General features: G+C 48.9%; 1 long non-coding RNA gene across 1 annotated transcript in view; it reads left to right on the forward strand.

Annotated features, from left to right (window-relative positions):
- LOC135976856 (uncharacterized) overlaps window positions 1-15293 on the forward strand; it is a 35766-nt gene that overhangs the window by 5433 nt on the left and 15040 nt on the right. The gene's annotated exons all lie outside the window — the stretch shown is intronic.

Genomic DNA, 15293 nt, shown 5'->3' on the forward strand with positions numbered 1-15293 from the left:
ACCAAATTCCTCAGGACACTGGCCGACCGACATCTTCCCCCAACTATTGCTTCTCATCTTAGCATTTACATCAAGAAAGAATGATTCTTTACTTTCCAATTTATATCATGTCATCAGAGCTTTAAAGAGCAGCATACAATGTCTGCCCAAAAGAGCTTACAATGCAGCAGATTGATACAGACCTTACGGAGAGGTGGCAAAATGGGATTGTGCTGATGGAACTGTTTGTGCTTCTTTTTCCTTGAGACAGAGATCTTCTTCATCTCCAACTTCACAGTCTCAGGCAGATCAACTGAAGAGTGGGCCATCTTCTGCCCAGCAAATACTGAGTCTCTCTTCAGTTCCTCCCTCCTCAAACACCACACAGGGTGATACCTCAGTGTAGGGAGTAGGCTGGAGGCGTGTAATATGGCAATCATCTTCCTGAAAGGGGAACTGTTGGATGATCACACCTTGCAGGCATTTTAAGGAAGCACCAGCTTCTGAATCACTCAGGGCACTGCCTGGTCTATGACACAACTTGGTCACAGCTTCTCATTTTAGCATCTCCTTCAAAAGTCAATATCCTTTACCCCGGGGGAATTCTGTGCCAAAAAAAAAAAAAAAATCAAAATCAAAATTCTGCATCCTTTATTTGTCAAAATAATGCAATATAATCACATCAGATTCAACTGTTTTGGTAATTTACTTAAACTACAATACAGAAACATCACAATAACTATTCAGCATTTCCTAAGCACATGAAAGTTAAGTTACAAACACTTGGTAACTAATATCCTTTCATTTAAATTACATTACAGAACACAAAACAGCACACACACACACACACACACACACAAAGTAGACTGTCATTTTAAATTGTTGAGACTTTCACACATGAAAGTCATACAGTTTTGGTAATCATTGTCCTGGACCTGGCTGGGTACTTTGGGAAGTTCTTGGTTCTGATTGTCCTGACATTTTATTGACTCTTTGGTAAATGTTTTATTTGCCCTCAAAGGTCTTTTTTTTTTAATGGGTAAGTAAAATAAATCCTGAGCTGTATTCTAACCCCATTGTGCCACTTTGGCACAGAAATAAAGTGAGAAAGCACATAGATCTGCCTAGCTGAGGATTCCCTTACTGTCATTTATAATAAGGCTCCTTTCCATCACTCTGGCAATGTAGGGGCCTTAAAACTTGTACAGGTTTTCTGCTCCTGGGGAAATTGACTGAGAAAGGGAAGAGTTAACTAACAATAGCAACATTAACAACATTCACTGTAACAGTCAGGCTGCTACATTTCTGCTTCAGAGAATGAGATCAATTAACCAACAACAGCAACTTTAACGATGTTACTAACTACATTGTCAGGCTGCTAATGCCTCAGAGAATGAATCAATTAACTCAGGCAGGACTATTACATTTGTGCCTCTAGACTGCCTTGTGTAGAATAAAAAGCCCTACCCTTCCACACCAGTCAGCTGTTGTAGCAAGGGAGAGGGACAGAGTCTCTCTCTCTCTCTCTCTCTCTCTCTCTCGATTGTTCACACACATACCACATACCCACCCCCTGCGATCATGCAGGCATGCATGCCCAGCCCCCCGCCCCTCTCTCTGAGGTTGCTCCATGCATGCTAGAACAGACACGCTGCTGGGGAAGAGGCCGTGTCCCCTGGTAGATTTTATTTGCATTTTTCTGTGCAGGGGCACAGAAAAATGTGGGTCATATGAATTCCCCTAGCAAGTATAATATGGAGATATACCTATCTCCTAGAACTGGAAGGGACCTTGAAAAGTCATTGAGTCCAGCCCGCTGCCTTCACTAGAAGGCCCAAGTACTGATTTTGCCCCTGATCCCTAATTGGCCCCCTCAAGGATTAAACTCACAACCCTGGGTTTAGCAGGCCAATGCTCAAACCACTGAGCTATCCCTCCCCCACATTTCATCTTTACCCTGTATCATGCTATCTTGTTCCTTCTCTGTTGTGTGAGCGTGAGGGCTTTGTTTCCTTTATCACAGACTCAGTTATCTGCAATATTAAATGAATTTTACTCTTAGGCCAGGTCTACACTAACCCCCTAATTCGAACTAAGGTACGCAACTTCAGCTACGTTATTCAGCTCCTCTCGCCGAGCTGGAGTACCGCAGTCGACGGCGAGCACTTCCGGGTTCGACTTATCGCGTCCAGACAAGACGCGATAAGTCGAACCCAGAAGTTCGATCGCTCGCCGCCGAACTACCGGGTAAGTGTAGCCAAGGCCTTAAAAAGCCTGGAGTCACTAGTTCTCCTGCCCTTGCCTAGTTCCTCTCCCTTGTCAAACACAATCATTAGCAGCGACTCTAATTATTCATGCTTATGAGATTGGGAACAGGATCTAGTTTTCCACAGTTCCTTGGCATTGTCTCCTGCAACCTTCTCCAGAACAATACAGATTAGCTAGACATGCAAATCAGTGGAGTTCGCTCTACTAAACACTTTGGGATATACTGGAGTCTACTCTTCTCTACCCACAGTTCTTTGCTTGCTTCTTCTGATTCACTGTGGGGAAGGCGGCTCTGTATTTTATCCTTTTGAAGAGTCATGTAGATCCAGCTGGCTGGTGAAGTTGAGGGTATATTAACATGGACAATAAAAGCAAATGCGAGAGGTAAAATGGGGATTGTTCAGCTGTCTCTAATATTCTATTTCCATTTCTCTTATTTCAGGTGAATGCCATCTTCCTCAGGAACTTTCAGACGCCACAGCCAATAATATGCTTAAGGTTGGCGGGTTGGAGAGGTTTAAGCAGAGGACTGTAGGTGATGGCCAGTAGAGTTCTGTTGGCTTCTTTCTTGGGCTTGTCTTGCAGCAGGAGGCGTCTGGGTACACGTCTGGCTCTGTTGATTTGTTTCCTCATTTTCTCCTGTGGGTATCGTAGTTTTGAGAATCCTTGGTGAAGATCTTGTAGGTGTTGGAGCAAATGCAGTTGTACCTCAGTGTGACGTTATTGACATAAACTGGGACCATATAGATCATTGTTGCAACCAAGGTCCTGTAGTGGCACCAAATCTTGTATAAAGTGGGTCAAATGGGGTGTCTAAGACAAGGTTATGGTTTACTGGCTATGATTATGCTGTCTATATGTGTGTATCAGTTTTGTAGTTGAAGTTATGAATATTGGCTCTATACTGTCTGTATGGCAAACTTATGCTATGCTTCTGGGTGACATCCCAGAGAAGCTGGGATTAGCTCTGCCTAGCCTGCTTGATGGCCCATTAAGGACCATCAGCTATACAATGGACCCATTGAGAGAAGGCCTTCAGACTCAGCAAAGTATGCAGGGACTGGCCCATGTGACTCCAGGCTCCATTTTGCTGTAATTTTCCACAATAAGAACAAAGAGGTGTTCTTACACCTGGAAAGGACTATATAAGGCTGATGCCTCATCTCCATTGGGTCTTCAATCCTGCTTCATACCTCTGGAGGAACTTTGCTACAAGCTGAAGCTTTGAACAAAGGACTGAGGACCCATCCCAGCGGGGGATGTATTCCAGAGAATTGATTTGAACCTGCAGTTTATTCTATCGCTGCTGCAAGCCTGAACCAAGAACTTTGCAATTACTGTATGTAATTGATTCCATTTAACCAATTCTAGCTCTCATCTCTATCTTTTTCCTTTTATGAATAAACCTTTAGATTTTAGATTCTAAAGGATTGGCAACAGCGTGATTGTGGGTAAGATCTGATTTGTATATTGACCTGGGTCTGGGGCTTGGTCCTTTGGGATCAGGAGAACCTTTTTTCTTTTACTTGGGTATTGGTTTTCATAACCATTTGTCCCCATAACGAGTGGCACTGGTGGTAATACTGAGAAACTGGAGTGTCTAGGAGATTGCTTGTGAGACTTGCGGTTAGCCAGTGGAGTGAGATCGAAGTCCTCTTAGTCTGGCTGGTTTGGTTTGCCTTAGAGATGGAAAAAAACCCAGTCTTGGGCTGTAACTGCCCTGTTTGAGCAATTTGTCCTGAGTTGGCACTCTCAGTTGGGTTCTGCCAGAACCGCATCGTCACACTCAGTGCTTGGCTGTAGATAGTGGATCCTGTGGTATGTCCGGGATGGAAGCTGGAGGCATGAAGGTAGGCATAGCGGTCGGTGGGTTTTCGGTACAGGGTGGTGTTAATGTGACCGTCACTTATTTGTACTGTGGTATCTAGGAAGTGGACCTCCCGTGTAGATTGGTCCAGGCTGAGGTTGATGGTAGGGTGGAAGCTGTTGAAATCGTGGTGGAATTCTTCCAGAGTCTCCTTTCCATGGGTCCAGATGATGAAGATGTCATCAATGTAGCTTAGGTAGAGAAGGGGCGTGAGTGGACGAGAGCTGAGGAAGCGTTGTTCCAGGTCAGCCATAAAAATGTTGGCATATCGTGGGGCCATGCGGGTGCCCATAGCGGTGCCACTGGTCTGGAGGTATATAGTGTCACCAAATTTGAAAGAATTGTGCGTGAGGATAAAGTCACAGAGTTCAGCAATCAGTTGTGCTGTGTCATCATCAGGGATACTGTTCCTGACAGCTTGTATTCCATCTGTGTGTGGGATGTTTGTGTAGAGAGCCTCCACATCCATGGTGGCTAGGATGGTGTTTTCTGGAAGATCACCAATGCACTGTAGTTTTCTCAGGAAATCAGTGGTGTCACGGAGATAGCTGGGAGTGCTGGTGGTGCAGGGTCTGAGTAGAGAGTCCACATGTCCGGATAGTTCTTCAGTGAGCGTGCCAATTCCAGAGACGATGGGGCATCCAGGATTTCCAGGCTTGTGGATTTTGGTAGTAGATAGAAGAAACCCGGTCGGGGCTCTAATGGTGTGTTGATTTGTTCCTGTGTTAGTTTAGGGAGTGTCCTGAGTAGATGGTGCAGTTTCTTAGTATATTCCTCAGTGGGATTTGAGGAAAGTGGCCTGTAGAGTTTGGTATTGGAGAGTTGTCTGGCAGCCTCCTTTTGGTAGTCAGACCTGTTCATGATGACAACAGCAACTCCTTTATCAGCCTCTTTGATTATAATGTCAGGGTTGTTTCTATGTATAGGTCTATTCTATGTATAGGTCCATGTGGAGTTCTTCTTGTGTTGTTGATGGGAGGGTATCTGTGTATCAGTGCACTGTTCAGTGTTATCTTGAAAGTATTCTTTGAGTCGGAGATGGTGAAAGTAGGCTTCCAGATCACCACAGATCTGTATCATGTTCGTGCGGGTGGTGGGGCAAAAAGAGAGTCCCCAGAATAGGACAGACTTCTGCCGGGTTGAGTGTGTCGCTGGATAAATTGACGATATTGCTGGGTGAGTTAGGGGTACCACAATTCTATCGTGGCCCCATGTGGCAGGTAGGATTTTAGACAGCTTGCGGTCCTTTTTCCTTTGTAGAAAGGTGAAGTGTGTAATGTAGATCTCCTGTCTTATGTTAGTAAAGTGTCTTTGTGCGGAGGGTTGGTTATTTATGAAAGTCTCCAGGTTGGAGAGCTCTTTTTTGATGTTTTCCTGTTTGCTGTATAGGATGCTGATCAGGTGGTTCCTCAGTTTCTTTGATAGTGAAAAATTTCCAAAGGCAGGTATAAATATGTAGGCAGGAATCAGTCTAGAGATAACGAGGTTAGTTCAATCAGGGAGGGTGAGGCCCTCTTCTAGCAGTTGAGGTGTGAACACCAAGGGAGGAGAAACTGCTCTTGTAGTTGGCTAGCCATTCACAGTCTTTGTTCAATCCTGAGCTGACGGTGTCAAATTTGCAAATGAACTGAAGCTCAGCAGTTTCTCTTTGAAGTGTGGTTCTGAAGTTTTTCTTTGCTGTAGGATGGCTACCTTTAAATCTGCTATTGTGTGGCCAGGGAGGTTGAAGTGTTCTGCCACAGGTTTTGTATATTGTTTCCATTATTTCAAATTTGGTGACAATAGATACCTCCAGACCAGTGGCACCGCTATGGGCACCCGCATGACCCCAATATGACAACATCTTTATGGCTGACCTGGAACAACGCTTCCTCAGCTCTTGTCCACTCACGCCCCTTCTCTACCTACGCTGCATTGATGACATCTTCATCATCTGGACTCATGGGAAGGAGACTCTGGAAGAATTCGACCACGATTCCAACAGCTTCCACCCCACCATCAACCTCAGCCTGGACCAATCTACACGGGAGGTCCACTTCCTAGACGCCACAGTACAAATAAGTGATGGTCACATTAACACCACCCTACACCGAGAACCCACCGACCGCTATGCCTACCTTCCTGCCTCCAGCTTCCATCCCGGACACACCACATGATCCATCATCTACAGCCAAGCGCTGAGGTACAATCGCATTTGCTCCAACCCCTGAGACCGAGACCAACACCTACAAGATCTTCACCAAGCATTCTCAAAACTATGATACCCGCATGAGGAAATAAGGAAACAAATCAACAGAGTTAGAGGTGTACCCAGAAGCCTCCTGCTGCAAGACAAGCCCAAGAAAGAAGCCAACAGAACTCCACTGGCCATCACCTACAGTCCTCAGCTTAAACCTCTCCAACACATCATCAGTGATCTACAACCCACCCTGGACAATGATCCCTCGCTTTCACAGACCTTGGAAGGCAGCCCAGTCCTTTCCCACAGACAACCCACCAACATTAAGCATATTCTCACCAGCAACAAAGTTCGATGTCAACTCTGCCCACATATTTACACCAGCAACACCATCACAGGACCTAACCAGATCAGCTACAACATCACCAGTTCATTCACCTGCACGTCCACCGATGTCATATACGCCATCACGTGCCAGCAATGCCCCTCTGCTATGTACATCGGCCAAACTGGACAGTCCCTACATAAAAGGATAAATGGACAGAAGACCGATATTAGCAATGGCAACATACAAAAACCTGGAGGAGTACAAACAGCAAACAGGAAAACATCAAAAAAGAGCTCTCCGACCTGGAGACTTTCATAAATAACCAACCCTCCACACAAACAGACTTTACTAAAAGAAGACAGGAGATCTACATTACACACTTCACCTTTCTACAAAGGAAAAAGGACTGTAAGCTGTCTAAAATCCTACCTGCCACATGGGGCCACGATAGAATAGTGGTACCCCTAACTCACCCAGCAATATCGTCAATTTATCCAGCTCCACACTTAACTCGGCAGAAGCGACTGTCCTATCTCGGGGACTCTCTTTTTGCCCCACCACCCGCACGAACATGATACAGTTCTGCGCTGATCTGGAAGCCCTCTCGTCTATAAGGTCCCACGGGACTCTTTGTTGCTTTTCATACCTGAGGTTCCCAACATGCTTTACAAACCAACTCCCCAACAGTCTGAATCACTATTGATCCCAGTTGCTATGGACCTGCATTCATTCCACAAGTGGAACTCCCTTGGATGGCAGTTGATGTTTTGCATGCAGAATCATAGAATATCAGGGTTGGACGCGACCTCAGGAGGTCATCTAGGCCAACCTCCTCCTCAAAGCAGGACCAATGCTCAAACTACTGAGCTATCCCTCCCCCGTCATGCTATGGAGATCCACTGCACATCAGAGTGGGAAATATTGCTGAGTCTGTGCAGAATGAGAGACAAAGCACTGGCATAAGTAAGCCCCTCATAGTGAGATGTAAGATTTTGATAAATAGCCTTTCAAATAAAAGCTCTGGGTTTTGCATCTTTTACTCCTGAGTGGTGCAGATTCATGCAAGCAGGCTGTGATGCGGTGTTCATCGCCAAACAAGGCCTGAAGGGGTAAGTTATGCCAATTTACCTATAGGCTGCACATGGAGGAAAGCCAGGAAATGTTAAGGCCTAATTGGCCTAATCTTCATCTCCAGGCCTTGTGTGGGGTAGAAACCCCATCGCACAGGCCCACAAGCGTAAGTACAATTCAGATCTGAGTAGGGGTTGCAGCACTAGATCCATAAAATATCAAGTCAGCCAGCTATCTCTCATCAACATTGAAATGAGTTTGGCCCAGATCCTCAGAGGTATTTAGGTACATAGGCTAATATATACAAAAGGGACTTTTAGGCCACTAGGCAAAGCGATAGGCACCTTTGAATGCAATCTACAAAGCCAGCATGCTAGGAGCCACCTAAGCCAGCCAGCGGGAGATGCAGACAACAGGGGCGTATCCTAAGTCCCACGCTTCTCTCAGAGTTCAGCACCTATCTCTGCTAGAGATCCATGAACTGAGGTAAGAAAGGCATTAGGCCACCTAAGCGGTGAATGGGCCTGATTTGACAGGTGTGCTCAGATGCCACCAACTGGATCAGGACTTTTAGATGAGTTTACACAAAACAGCTGGGGTGGGATGGGAGAAAGAAAGCAGCTCTCTTATAACCTTTAGCCTAGTGGTTAGCGTACTCACCCAAGATGTGGAAGACAACCCCCCACCCATTCAAGTCCCCCTCTGCACCCTACCCCACCTGAGAGGAAGCAGGGATTTGAACAGGGATCTGCCACATCTGAGGTGAGAACCCTAATCACTATGGTATGGAATATCCTGATCTGGGGCTCCCTCAGTCTCTTCTATTGAAGTTTTTCAACTTAAATTAAATCATTATATATTAATTGGGCTAGACAAAGTTAAATGACACTATAGCTTAGTGATTAGAGCACTCACCTGAGCGATGTAGATCCCTGTTAAAATTCCTTCTCCTCATCAGGCAGAGGAGGGACTTGAGCTGGGGGTCTCCCACATCCCATCCATAACCACTAAGCTAAAGATTATAAAGGAAGGTTCCCTCCACCACCTGCAACTGTTGTGTTAACTCACCTAATGGGCCCAATCCAGTAAGCAGCCTCTGGGCATGCCTACCTGATCAGGCCCAGCATGCAATTGAGGTGGACAAATGCCTGTCTTCCCTGGTCTGTGGATCAGTCTGGAGCACAGACAGGAGATGGCGTCTGAGCGCCTGCGGTGAGGCAGCACAGCACATGCACACAGGCAGAAATGTAGGCACCCAGGGCACTCCCTCTGCACATGATTTGCCACTGAATTAGTTTAGGAACGTACGGGGGTAAGCAGCAGTCAAAGGGGAGTTTTGTGGATCTCAGTGGGGCTTAAAAATGGGACTTAGCCACCTAAGTACCTTTGTGGATCCCACCTCTAACTCCTGTCAAAGTTAGATTCAAGACTCTTAGACCACTCTGTTTATTAGCACAGCGCTCTGCTAATCCATTCAGATAATGTGAGCACCATGCAAGACCCACACTACCTTATTTTATACAGATAAAAAGGGCGAGAACTTAACAAGAGGACAAAGAAAGCAGAACTGACAAGTTTACCTGAGGCTAGACATACATATTCAATTTCCTTACTAACTTTTACAGATCTCCGGCTAATGGTCCACCATTAGCTTAAGCAGACTCATTGTTTATGCCTTAATGTTCCTTTTCCTGACACCTGTATTTCAACATTCCTTATTTCTGCTTAAAAAGGTACATACAGCATTTCTTCAACCCATTCTATTTTTACAAATATAATTCATTCTACTTTCACAATCCCTCCTTTTGGTCAAGCTACGCTATGACCAACAATTACTGGGTTCCACATATTAACCGTTCTTTATCCATTTCTTCATCAGCGATATTCAAAATCATCATATTAGCACTCTGTTTTGGGGCAGTCACCTGGGTGGCATTCCGTACACAATTCTGTATACAACAGGAGATTAACTGAAAACATACAAAAATCATTAGGATTCCAAACAGGATAGTCAGGGCTCCCTGAAACAATCAGTTTCCTATGCCAGAGAAATTGAACAGGTTACTTAGCCACTTCCATAAAGAACTCGGCTCTTCATGGGGAAGATATACGATTTGTTCTAAGTGGCTAACGCGATCTAGTACCTCATTGGTGTCGTCAGGTATAAACACACAACATTCTTTTCCAGTGAGAGCACAGGTCCCTCCTTTGGCCACCAGCACTATGTCCAATGCTTGAAGGTTTTGGAGGGCCATCTGTCGGATCGCCCCTGTTTCTTTGGCCAGGGCTCTTAAACTCTCTCCGGTTTCATTTGCCATTATTTCAACTACTGCTTGTAACCTCAGGAGCCTTTTTGCATGGTGTATTACTCCCCCAAGTGGGATAAGGGAACCGCCAGTGGCCTCTTCCCAGGTTAAGGGGCTTATGTTATTTGCATACCATTGGGCATCTGGTAAGTCCCTTCTTCTTCGCCTGAAATTACGGAGGCGTTCTCGTGGGAAGGACCCTAGCACTCGGAATACTGGAAAGAGTCGGGCGGGATAACAGATACCTGACCAGTTAGCTGGTAACGCACTATAAGCTTTGGCCCCACAAACTCAATGATGGCCTATTAAGGCCGGGAAGGGTCGGTTGCACCCATTTGTCACATAGGTGCCTGCAAAGGAGTAATATCCTCCAAAGGGGCACAGGGTAATTCTCCTTATGAGGAGTGGTGTTATTTGCATGGCATTGAAAGATTGTATTGTTTTCACTAAGGTTACTGTAGGGGGAACATGAGATTGACTTTTCTGTTTGATCCCAGGTCAAGAAAAAATTCATAACCCCATACCTGGCCCACCACTCTTTAGTTTTGTTCGAATAATCCCATACACAATTGGCCACAATATGCCGAAGGCAACGGCTTTTTCCCAGATCCAACCCTGTCCCATTACATACCCAACACCAATGACCTTTTCCCTCTACCACACTTATCCATTTAGATACATTTATTCCCACTGCTTCCCAAGTGTCATTGCTGTTCCATGTTTTGTTAAACGGACGAGGTCCTCCAGTGAGGTCTGGGGAATTGAGTGGGATTGCCAGGACAGGAACACCAGCTTGAGAGTGGTCTGGGATGTGGAGGCAAACCCAGCAATTAGAAATATTAAGGGTCTGAGCTATCCACACTTGCTGCTGGATAAAAGAATTGTCATTGTGGACTCCCCAGACCTTAAGACACCAGCAGCCGAGGAACAGGCGCCACCAGAGGCGCATGTCGGAGGCAAGGCCCTGCTGGTTCTGACAACCTCAACTGAGGGAACCGCAGTCACAGTTTTACATCCACCAGGGAGCAGGCGCTAGGCTCACTACTGCTTCTTCTTGGGCCTTGCTTTAGGTCGTCGTCTGCTTCTGGTAACCCTTACAAGAGCGTAGATTGTAAGGTATTGCAGGCTGTTCCTCTACGTCTTCTTTTGGAGTCAAAATTGACTCTGTGTGGTTCTGAGGTGATGATCCAGCAACCACCCAAAGTCCCAAAAGTCCAACAAATCCAAAAGTCTCTGTCCCTGGCCAGTGCAGCCCCACAGCAAAAGAGGGGGGGCACGCAGGGTGTTAAAGAGCACCTTACATGATCCGAGGCCGGCCGTCTCTCCATGGGGTTCCACCACAGCCTTCACTCGAGCCAGTCCACTTCCTGCTGTCCCACAAGCCGTTCCTTGGGTTGCTCCAACCCACCCCACTAAGGTCCACACCACTTCTCCAGTCATCCCCACAAATTGGTCCACCAGCTGCTTAGCAATATAGCTTTAGGCTACCCCCCTCATTAACACAGCAGTCAGTGATCTTAGTTCTTAATAACTTGAGCTCTTTTATGACTTCAGCTCTTAGCAGTAAGAGAGCCCCAGAGCTAGTGCACCATTGGCCTAAAGTGAAGTCAGCTCAGAAAACTGTAACTTTATTTCTCATGGAATCAAAGTTAGCTCTGATGTTCAACAATGGAAAAAGAAGTTAGTACAATTGGTGTTTCAAACCACCAGAAGACATATGCCACCAGGTACAAATCCCTCTCCCTTTTTCTCTTAACTCACTGGGTTGTGTAACCCATGCTGCTTGTCAAGCAAGTGCTCCTTTGGTAATGGGGAAGGACTCACTCAGTCCTTCTGTCATACAACAGTTCCACTGGCCTTGATTCACAGAATCAGGGTAACAAAACTTTATTCTTCCTGCCCCAATAACAGAGAAACTGGGGATCCCACACCAGCCAAAGTAACCACTTTGAGTTGCTGTTGTTTCTTGCCAGGCGGGTGGGTGTGCCTATGCAAACAAGATCAGCCCCTGGAGTTCTTTTCCACACTCGCCATAATTCCCCACCAGATGTCAGGGTAGAGCTCATCCGGACTCTGCTTACACATATGATACAGTATTGATTGATGCATGTGTTACCAATGAATGTGGCATTTGCCTTATTCCCCCTGAAAAGATCCTGTGCAGTACTTCAAGTACAACAACCCCACCTCCCCTGCACCCAGACTCCCCACCCCACCCGGAGCTCCAACCCCTTTCACTTGGTCCCCCCTGCAGACTCCCATTGCCCCTGCACCTGGCACCTCCCTGTGCATCCAGATCCCCCACTGAGGTGCCTGCACCCAGACCCCCCCCACACAGAACCCTCTTACCCTTTTCCTGCCCCTCCCCCAATTCCCTACAGACCTCTTACCCCCCCCCACAGAACCCTCCTACCCCCATCTGGATCCCTCACACTAAATCCCTCTGCACTTGGATCCTGCTGCCGGGCTGAGCCTCCCTGCCCACATCTGGGGAGCCTGGCCCAAAAGGGGCAGGGCCCCAGGGTGTTTCTGTGGCAGGCCTGGCCCTTGTGCTGTGTCAGGGTCAGGTTCAGTCTCACTGCCAAGTCCCTGTCCCAGGGGGGTGGGGGAGGCTGCAGGGTGATCTCCCATCTCCATGCAGCCAGTGGCCTGTGCTCCCCACTGCCATGGTGGAGCTTCCACATTTATTTATTATTAAAAAACAAATCAGAATTTTAAAATATGATGCACAGAATTTGATGCAGAATTCCCTCCGGAATATGGGGCATGTACAGCTGTGATGGTGGGACTGTGAAGGGGGTGCTGGACAGGAGGGGATCTGTGGGTGGGGGAGCTGGGCAGGGGGTATGGTGTGCAGGGTGCTGTGCAGTTGTAGCCAGAGGGGTCTCTAGGCAGGGGGTGCTGGGCATAGGGATCTGTGGAGGAAGTCTCTGGGTGAGGGGGCAGTGGCATAAGGGCCGGGCACCGGGCTGGGGGCAGTGTAGAAGGGGAACGCTGGCAGCGCAGGGCTGGCAGGCCAGTGTGCGTCTAGCAGTTTTGGGTTTGTAAACAGTGCCCTTGTGCTGGCTGAGTGGGGCCACTCCGCTGCTCCTCATTGTCCCCCAACTGGCCCCTTGCTCTGCGGATCGACCCCATCACATGCCCTACTTCCCCAATGGGGGCCCACAAATATGTTTGGCGCCGGGCCCACAAAAAGTTAATCTGGCCCTGCCTTGGGGGAAGAGGCGGTGCAGGGGCGGAGTCTCGGGGGAGGGGCAATGCAGGACAGGGCATCGGGGAAAAGGGGCAGGGTGGGGGTGTTGCCTTGGGGTAAGAGGTGGTGCAGGGCTAGGGCGTTGAGGAGAAGGGGAAGCACAAGCTCGCTACTCTGCCAGATTGAGAGGAACCACCCAGCGAGTCTGCAGGCACAACAGAGGTCCGCCCCACAGAGGGTAAGGAAGGGGAAGAGGACTACACCTACCTCCAGTACCTGATCCCTACAGACCTCCTCCTCTGCCCTTTCTGCTTTCTCTTCCGTGAAGTGCAGACCCTCGGGGCCCTCAGCAAGCACGTTCGGAAAGCCCACAGCAAGCTGATCGCCTTCCAGTGTAGCCGCTGCCACCTACCCTTTGAGACTCAAAAGAAATGCAAGTATCATCAAACCACATACAAGGGACCCCTCACGATGGCGACGACCAATTCTGCTGACACCCTGTGGGTCCCAACTCTGACCCCCACTGATACTCTGGCTTCAGCACGCCAGCCAGCGCCCCAGAGCCACAAGGCGTAAGGGGGAACCAACCGCCAGTCGAGGGAAGCACGACCTCTGTCTCGAGGACCGACCGACAGGACGGCGCCACCAAAAGAGCCAGCCCTGTCTCCAGAATCCCCACGCTGGGCCCTGCCGTGAGGGGGATTACTGCCATCTCGCAAGTCAGCAACCTCACCAGATGCCTCAGCAACCTCATGGAGACCATCCAGCACTACATGGATGGGAGCCGGGACAGCGCTCCCTGACAGGTAACCTGATACCGCCCTGCCGTAGGAGCAACCGGCGCCGCCCCCCAGGCCGCCCGGCGAGATCCAGCCGACGGAGGAGCCTCCCGCAGCCCCCAGATCCCACAGCGAGACCCCACCCCCGGGAGACCCAACACCTCCTCCAGGGTTGTCCAGCGACACCCGAACCGCAAAAAGTCCTGTGCCCCACCGAGGACCCCCCAGCCGGATACTGCCTGCAGGAGAACCAGCACTTCCAGACACGCGTCCTCCCAAAGTCCAGCACCGGTGCTGGAGATAGGTAACTTGCTAAGCAGTTTTGGGTTAAAGTCTGCAGCTTTGGGGGTGCGGATCAGACCTGGGTCTGTGTTGCTGCAGACTAGTGTGTCTGGTTCAACGAGGCAGGGTTCTGGAGTCCCAAACTGGCTGTAAAAAACAGGCTCAGAGGTAATTCCAGCACATCAGGTGACAGTCCCAAGGGGGTCTCTGTGACTGAACCTGTCACAGGCCCTTCCTCCGACGCCCCGCCCACTCCCCTCCCCTTCACCTGAGGCCCCGCCCCCACACCGCCCCTTTCTCTGAGGCTCCACCCTCACCTCAGCCCTTCCCCCGAGTTCCCGCCATTGCGTTTGCCTTCTCCTGCCTATCCTGCACCGCCCCTTCCCCCAGGCCCCGCCCCCACCCTGCCTCTTCCCCTCAGACCCCGCCCTCATGCCACCCGTTCACCCTCAGTCCCCGCCCTCACGCCGCTTCTTTCGCCCAAGATCCCACCCCCCCCCGCTTGCTCCTCTCTGCCCCTCCCCCATCGCTCCCCCTTATGGCAGGTATAAAGTGAGGGGATCCTGGCCCCCTGTCTGGCACCCCTGGGTGGGTGGCAAGCCTCATTGCGAAGAATGGAGGAGTACGGACAAGTAACTACTTTCGATGTAAACTAGAGCCTGGTACATGAATGAGTGGGATTGTATTCTGTGATTGGCTGACCTGGGGGGTGCCAGCCGCTTCCCACTGGGGGTGGGGTGGGTAAGGGGGGCTAGACAGAAAATTGTGGGGTGCTCTCCCCCTCAGTACAAGGCCCTGCCCCTTTCTGTGGTCCTGCCTCCCTGCCCCCAGACTCCGCCCCCTAGGGAGGCCGGAAGCCGGAGCTGGGTAGGGGCCAGCTGCCAAGGCCGCCCCCAGCAAGCGTATATTGGCTTCTTTGTGTATGTAATTGACTATTCATTTCTTTAAGTAGCACCTTGCTTCTTTTGGGGCACTGGGGGGAGGGGCTTCTGCTTTTTTTTTTTTTTTTTAATTCCCCACCGGAGAGCGTGATTAGCTCCC

Source organism: Chrysemys picta, chromosome 20, assembly GCF_011386835.1.
Source record: "Chrysemys picta bellii isolate R12L10 chromosome 20, ASM1138683v2, whole genome shotgun sequence".
Taxonomy (NCBI): domain Eukaryota; kingdom Metazoa; phylum Chordata; order Testudines; family Emydidae; genus Chrysemys; species Chrysemys picta.